At 38.7% G+C, this 7,934-nt stretch overlaps 1 pseudogene; it reads left to right on the top strand.

The window, feature by feature from the left end:
* Window positions 1-2,302: 2,302 nt before the first annotated feature.
* On the top strand, window positions 2,303-3,891 carry LOC143889246 (arginine--tRNA ligase, chloroplastic/mitochondrial pseudogene; annotated as a pseudogene).
* Window positions 3,892-7,934: the final 4,043 nt, after the last annotated feature.

The raw sequence follows: 7,934 nt of genomic DNA, 5'->3' as shown, positions 1-7,934 counted from the left end.
ATTGGGTAGTTGAAAGGATATGAGTTTCTTTTTCTCGTCTTTTTTAACTTTCTCTGTTATGGGCCACACCACTTAAAAAGTCAGAAACGAAGGCATAGAACGGAAAGTGGTGGGTTTGAAGGAGAGAAAAAAAAAATGTAGTCAAACAATGGGCGAAATCTGAGGCAGCCATTTAGATTTTAGCAATGTGGGTGGGAAGAATAGTCTAATACTTGGAAAATGATGGGGGAATGCACAATTTTTGGGTCCCACAAGGGGATATGTATGCTTAATTATGACCGTTGATCTTGTAGGCCACTTCCTAGGATGATCCAAACCTTCATTTGATGGGCCACAACATAAATAGGCCGTGCCTGTAAATTATCTCCATGGGATGATCCTAACTCTCTGATCTGAAGAGGGACTTGTACATTTTAGAAACCTCTACAGATTGGAAGGTTAGGATCATCCCATGAAGATAATTCACGAGTTGCTGCTTATCTACGTTGTCGCCCTTCAAATGAATGGCTTGGATCATCCTAAGAGGTGGGTGGGCCCCACTGTATTTTGTGAAAAATTACTGACTCGTTCGGCCACAATAGTAGTTTGCCACATGGTAGTTGAAAAACAGGACTACTGGTAACTTTTTCTGTTAATACGAGAAGAAAAACACAGAAAGGAGGAATAATTTTGTGGCAGAAAACAAATAGTCAAAACACTTGTTTTGACCTCCCATAAAAAGCTTGGAGTCTGCTTGCATCATTCAACTCTGGTCTCAATTGAGTACTTATATATAGGCCTTACCATGTGTTTTTTAAGAGAAAGAGTATTTTATTATGCATCCATTAGTGCTCTAACTGAATTATTAGTTTAATAAGTTGCTGATCTTGTCAAGGTGCAATAGCTAACACGACTTGCAATACGTATACAGGTCACATCTGGTTCATATTCATCTACATTGTCCAATTCATGGGCCCTATCATGGATGGTCCCTAGTACAAAAATTTCATTAATTAGGTGATTCTAAATTTCTAACATACATTGCCCCCTTAGGCTATTAATTTCAGTAATTCCCAAAAAATATGAATCACCTAGGGTGTGAAGGGAACCACTTGTGATTGGATCCAACTATGTCTTGGTCATGATCGGTTCGAATCCCTTATCAGTTTGATTCTTTTCAGAGTGGTTTTAGGATCCTATTTCCGAGTCTAGGTCATGACCCACTTCGAATCGGACTACATCTGAGTGTCCTAGGTCCTACTTACGTTGTACACAACTAGGTCCTCGGGTTAGGGGAGGGAGAGAAAAGATACAAGAGAGAGAGAGAGAGGGTAAGTCCGTACATCGGCGCCCTCCATTGGGATTTAGGAAACTCAATCCGAGATTCTGTGGCTTATGTCCTGGGTCAGGATCCTAAATAATTTCGGACGTTAGGATATGGATCCAACCAACACAATTCGGGTCTATCTACTGTGCCAAAATCCTATCTATTGATGTTGGGATCCTTTTAATCCATGAGCCCATCTGGGTCCATTGACAGTACTTCTACTCGAGGGAAATAGTGCCTGCAGTCTCTGCACTCGCTTGTTTTAATAATGACACTCTCTTAATATAGGCCTGTTAAAGGGCTGTTACAATTCCCAAAACGCTATCAAGAAACAAATAAAAACAACTTCAATTTTTTTCTTATTTCCCACCATCGGTTTCACCATGTCTGCCATTGACTTCTCTCGAATGTTCATCCATCTGAATCCCAACAAATGGATAAATATCGAGCCATATGCTTAGAAACTAGAACTTCATTGTTAACTGGAAGCCAACCAGCACGTTTGGCAGTGCTGAATAGCATTTCAAAGTGCTGTGCCTGACCAACATCGGTTACGTATATTATCCACTCTGCTTTCTCTTCATTGAGTCGATACCAAAGATTTTCCTCCAGATATACGCCCAGGCGCACATGGACCTGATCAAATTCCTTGCGACTGATTACACATATCTGTTTCCATGCCCCTCGATAGTGGGCATCACCACCCTGCAGCCGGACCGCAGCCTGCTGTGCCCTTTCCTTAAAAGGAAGGATCCTCATCAAACTTCTTTTTTGATGCCTCATAAAATGCCTGGAGATCTCCAATGGCTTGGGTATCAATAATGTGTGGACCCCGATCCGGAATCAAACACACCTAATTGGGGTTCGGTCAAAATGGGCTGTCTACATAATGACAGGGCATCTTCCTTTTTACTGCCTCCACCTCTCTTTCCTTCTCTCGCCTCTCTCATTTCCACCCTCGCCCCCCTTCCCTCCCTTCAACTGATTACTTGATTTCAAGAAGTACAAGATTTCTTTCCAAGGGAAAAGCTGTGTTACCATCAGCCATGAGCAGTGAGACCCAAATCTCTGTTCCTTTGCAAGGAGGGGCTGTTGATACTGATGGAGATGGAGTAGGAAGCGTTAAGCAACAACTTTCTGCATTATTCAAAGCATCTCTTAGAACCACATTCCCAGAGTTAGACATAGAGCCGATGATTGCTGCTTCTAAAAAATTTGCCGATTACCAATGTAATAATGCTATGAGCCTGTGGTCCAAGATAAAAGGCAAATCAACTGAATTCAGGAATCCCAATTCCATTGGGCAGGCCATTGTGAGAAATCTTCCTCCATCTGAAATTATAGAACCTCCCTCTGTTGCACCAGCTGGGTTTGTGAATCTTGTTTTGTCAAACAAATGGATAGCTATGAGTTTACAGAAGATGCTATTAAAAGGCATTGGAATGTGGGCACCAATGCTCCCAATTACTAGGGAAGTAGTTGATTTTTCTTCACCCAATATTGCAAAAGAGATGCACTTCGGCCATTTGAGATCAACAATCATTGGAGATACTCTTGCTCGAATGTTGGAGTTCTCAAATGTTCATGTTCTCCGACGAAATCATGTTGGTGATTGGGGCACACAGTTTGGAATGCTGATTGAATACCTCTTTGAGGAGTTCCCAAACTGGGAGGATTCTGGGAAGCAAGCCATTGGAGATCTCGAGGCATTTTATAAGGCATCAAAAAAGAAGTTTGATGAGGATCCTTCCTTTAAGGAAAGGGCACAGCAGGCGGCGGTCCGGCTGCAGGGTGGTGATGCCCAGTATCGCGGGGCATGGAAACAGATATGTGAAATCAGCCGCAAGGAATTTGATCAGGTCGATGTGCGCCTGGGCGTACATCTGGAGGAAAATCTTTGGTATCGACTCAATGAAGAGAAAGCAGATTGGATAATATACGTAACCGATGTTGGTCAGGCACAGCACTTTGAAATGCTATTCAGCGCTGCCAAACGTGTTGGTTGGCTTCCAGGTAACATGGTATCAGAGCCAAAGGTCTTGAGTTCAAACCTCCCGAATAGCAAAAATCCACATGCGATGGTCGGCCCAGAGAGGGATCACATGTGCCACGTGTTTGCCAAGTGGGCCACACATGTGGGGGAGTGTTAAAGTATAAAAGATAAATAACGCCTATCTCCAACAGCTTAAGCTTTTGGAGAAGTTGGTAAGTTGACATTCATGGATATCGAAATTTACAGTTAGTTTATTTATGGAAAAGAGAGATTGTTCTTTGTAGCAAAGCAAACATACCTAAGTGGTGAGGATTTTATGAATTTGGGTCAAGGTAAATTGATGGAGAAGGAGGGAATTGGGCTTTGGATATGTAATTCAAGACCTTCATTAAGGCATAGGAGACGGAGGGCGAATTCCGTGGCGGACATATTAGCAAAGGAAGGTGCCATACGTCCAAATATGGAGATATTTTATAACGAAGTCACGGGGGTTCTTTGAGTTGTTTTTGTTTTTGTTTTTGTATATCAAAGGGACAGCTTGTCCCATGTGCTTACATGTAAAGTTATACAAATGAAATGAAATAGTAACCTTTCAAAAAAAAAAAAAAATTTATTTCAAGACCTTACATTCCCACCTTCTAAGGAAGCTTGAATCCCCATGTGACGTTTGAATAATTTTAGGGCCTCCGGAAAAGTTGCTTAACGTGAATGATAATTAGGATGTCTTTCTTCTATGAAAAAATAGGGTTGTGCTTACTTCAAGTGGGTGGGCCCATATCACAATGTGTCCAGATTGTACTGCATTACTTACATTATGACACATTAAATTGTAGTGAATTGTTAATAGAAGAAAATGTTGCTAGGAAAATTTGATATGCATATATAGCCACAAGGGGTTGAATTACCTAGGGTTTGGAATATTACAAATTTGTAATTTAGGTGTTTCATGCGCGGAATGTTATAACATTGGGTATAACATTCCGCGCATTTTGTAATTACCTAGATTAGAATCAACAGTTTTGAATTTGTCATTGGATTTGCAAAAAAAAAACATTAGAAATTGAAGAATTATTCATCAAATTTGAATTTGATTTGGAAAAATATGAATTTACTTACAAATGAAAGAAATTTTATATTATTTGGCATCTCTTATGAGTTTAAATGGGGCAAGAAAAATTGTGAAATTCATTTGGCTTATTCTCTCAATACCAATAGAATGCAACTTGATCTAGTATGAACTGGTGAATGCCCACAAAAAATACGCTAGAACAATGCATGAGAAATGATATATTTGGCCCCCTTTTTTACCTGGGACAGCCTCCTCTAGTGTATTTATGACTAATCTTTTATACTTGAGGGGGCTGTCCCGAGTCAAAAATGGGGACGGATATATCACTTCTCATACAACATAAAATAATTTATATGGTGGGGCACACATGGTAGGGCCCATGTTCAATGCTTTAGCAAAACGCGTGTATATGCAATGTGGCTTGTTTTTCAAGTCTCAAAAGAGGTTTTGTCGTCAAAATCACGCAAAACTCAAACCATCTTTTCTCTCTAAATATTTTATTAAAGGGAAATGTTATCAGCACTACTGTAGGTTGATGAGGAAACTCCTCACTTTATTAAAAGTACGGTATGGCCATCGCCATAGGATGATCTAAACCGTCCATTAGATGAACCACAGCCTAAAAAGGTTGTGCCTCAAAAATCATTTCCATAGGTTGATCCTAACCCTCCGATCTGAATGTTGGAGAGTTGATCCTAACCCTCTATAAATAGAGGGTTAGGATCAACCTATGGTAATAATTTCTCAGGCACAACCTATTTAGGCTGTGGCCCATATAATGGACGGTTTCGATCATCTTATGGTGCAGGCCATACCGTACTTTTAATAAAGTGAGGAGTGCCCTCATCAAAATACAGTAGTGCTGATAACATTTTTGTTCGTTTTCATACCACATGGAAGGAATTAGGATAGATGGACTTTGAAACATTCCTTGCTGTCCATGAACAAGTTATATCCCTTATTTTATTAGTTTTGAGTAGTTGGTTTGCCGGTTAATATATAGTAGAGGAAAGGGAAATGATATCAGCACTCCCTGGTTTTGATAATGGTACTCTTCTCTTTATTTTAAATTTATACTTTTAAAAAGGGAAATGATATTTCCTCCCCCTTTTCCGGTATTTCACCATTCTTTGTTTAACTTTTTTCTAAAAAAATGTTTGAATTTCCACTTTTTTTAAATGAGCATATTTCTGGTAATGCAAAGGGTCTAGAAATGGTGGCGGGATGAAAATATCGTTTTCCCTTTCCCAATTGTCAAGGATATTACAAGTCCCAATGACTTATCTACAGCCAATCATAATAGAGCAAGGAGTGCCATTATCAGAACAAGGTAGTGTGGAGCTGTGGATATAATTTCCCTTGCGTGGTAAAAGGGGCCTACTTGCTATCATTTTTTAAGTGCTGAGATCAATTGGCACTCCACATTCTAATTAGATCCACATGGGGTGAGACTTTCTTTCTTTTTTTTCCAAAGGGTGCCTCAAATCTTACTGTTTGTACGTGTCCAATTGGGCGTAACGAAAATAACTAAAATCAAAAGAGAGAAGAGGGAGAAAGAGGTTGATTCGAGGCAACCGGACCTCCTAACAGCTCGATTCGAGAGGAGCCATGACTCTCCTAAACAAAGTCTCATTTGCTGTAAATTTTCTTCTTCTTCCCCATTTCATTCAAATAGATTAATTAAATACAAACACAAAAGGTAGTTACACACTTACACGTGTGCTACCCATTTTCCCACCTAAAAGCCATAACCAACAACCAACACCCTCTACCCTAAAACCCATAAGCCATAACTAAATAAAAACTACACCTCATATACATCATAAGAAAATAGAAAATGCACATAACATTGTTCCACAACTACAAATGTAGATAATTAGATATGCACACTCCTATGTCAAATTCTGTAGACAAGGATGTGAATTCGTTATAGCACATGCTATGTTTCATTGAATTTACAAGAACCATTACAGGGGAAGGTGAGAAAACATGAGCGGTTTAGAGCTACATTTGGAATCTAGCTTTAGGGTCAGTGCTTTAAAGAGTCTTAAACCGATGAGGTCAAGAAATTAGTTTGTGGTAGGGGTTTCAATAAAGAAATTCCATGAACATTGTGTATTATGATATCATCAACACCCTCTTTTAAAATAGATATTATGTCAAGTCCAAGATAGGGAATTCTTACAAGGGTGTATTTAGATTGCAGGTGGGGGAATCTGGTGCTGGAGTCAGAATTCCATTCAGATCCTGCCTGATTATTGCATTTGGTTCAAAAAAAAAAAAAAAAACCAATGGAATCAGGAAGGCGAAAGTGACACCAAAGAAGAATTGAAGGAGGGCAAAATGTCAATCAGTTTCCCACCCTAAGAGGGAGGATGGTATGGTGTTTTTCTCTGGAGATGGAAAATTAATCCACCGGGTTTCATCAATTTGCAAATTCATCGGTTAGTTAAAAGAAGAGTTAGTCATACAAATTAAATTGGCTGGTATCATGGTGAAACTAGGTACTATAGATACCATTATGGGAGGAAGTTGATCTTTGAAATGATAATTGATAGAATAGAAGCACAAGCCATCAACTGTTGACTGCATATAGTTTTGGGTAATCCATGTTCAACGAATAAGAGCATTTCAGAATAATCTAAGGAGAAGCACACATGACAGAATGGCCCAAGGTGGGTTTGATGAAAGCCTTAAAAGCTAGCCCAGATGAAGGACTCAAATTTGCCAAGTGAACTAAGAAAAGAAGAAATGAAGTGGGGAGAGAAACGAACTACTGTTGTATCTCATAAGAGAAACAATAACAGCTGTAACAAAACTCAAAATACATGACAGGGAAATTGAAAGAAAAATAAAATGGTGGATTTAAATGAAACAAATAAAGCATTAATAGACACGAGTGTAGAGGAAAATGGAGGATAAAAATGGTAATTATGTGATGGAAATCAGTGATTGGTGGATGAAAATGAAGGAAAAGATGAGCAACAATGGTGGGATCGAAGTGAAATGATAGTGTGGTTCCACAGAGAATGACCTGAGGCCAAATGCTCATCCATTTTCCATTCAAAAACAAATGACCAGAGCCTTTTGGAAAAATAAGGAAACAACTTGCCAACAAAAAGCAAGTAAAATCAAATATTGAAGAGATTTCATAATCTAATTAGTCATATAACTATATTTGTAGGCGAATCTATAACAATATACTGTTTAAGGTGGGTTCTATAACTATATACTGTTGTTTCCAAGCAAAAATTCATTTTACCATTAATTTTATTAAATTCCGGATATTGTTACATAATATTTCATTAATAATGAATATCAATCTACATATTGCCTGATAGATCGATAGACCTGAAAGTCGCAGAACCAGGACGGAAGTCAAATGTATTGAACTGAGTAATTGTTAATTTTGAATTCACAAAAATGAGAAATGAAGAATCTACTTGACCTGAAAGTTGCAGAACCAGGAGGACCGAAATCATATGTATTGAAGAACTGAGTAATTGTTAAATTAGAATTCACAAAAATGAGAAATGAAGAATCTACTTGAATGAGTTGGAGGAGAA

Source organism: Tasmannia lanceolata, unplaced genomic scaffold (genome assembly GCF_043159265.1).
Source record: "Tasmannia lanceolata isolate RefF3 unplaced genomic scaffold, GAP_Taslan_0.1 ptg000013l, whole genome shotgun sequence".
Taxonomy (NCBI): Eukaryota; Viridiplantae; Streptophyta; class Magnoliopsida; order Canellales; family Winteraceae; genus Tasmannia; species Tasmannia lanceolata.
The sequence above is the reverse complement of the archived record's forward strand: the minus strand, read 5'-3'. Positions and strand labels throughout refer to the sequence as shown.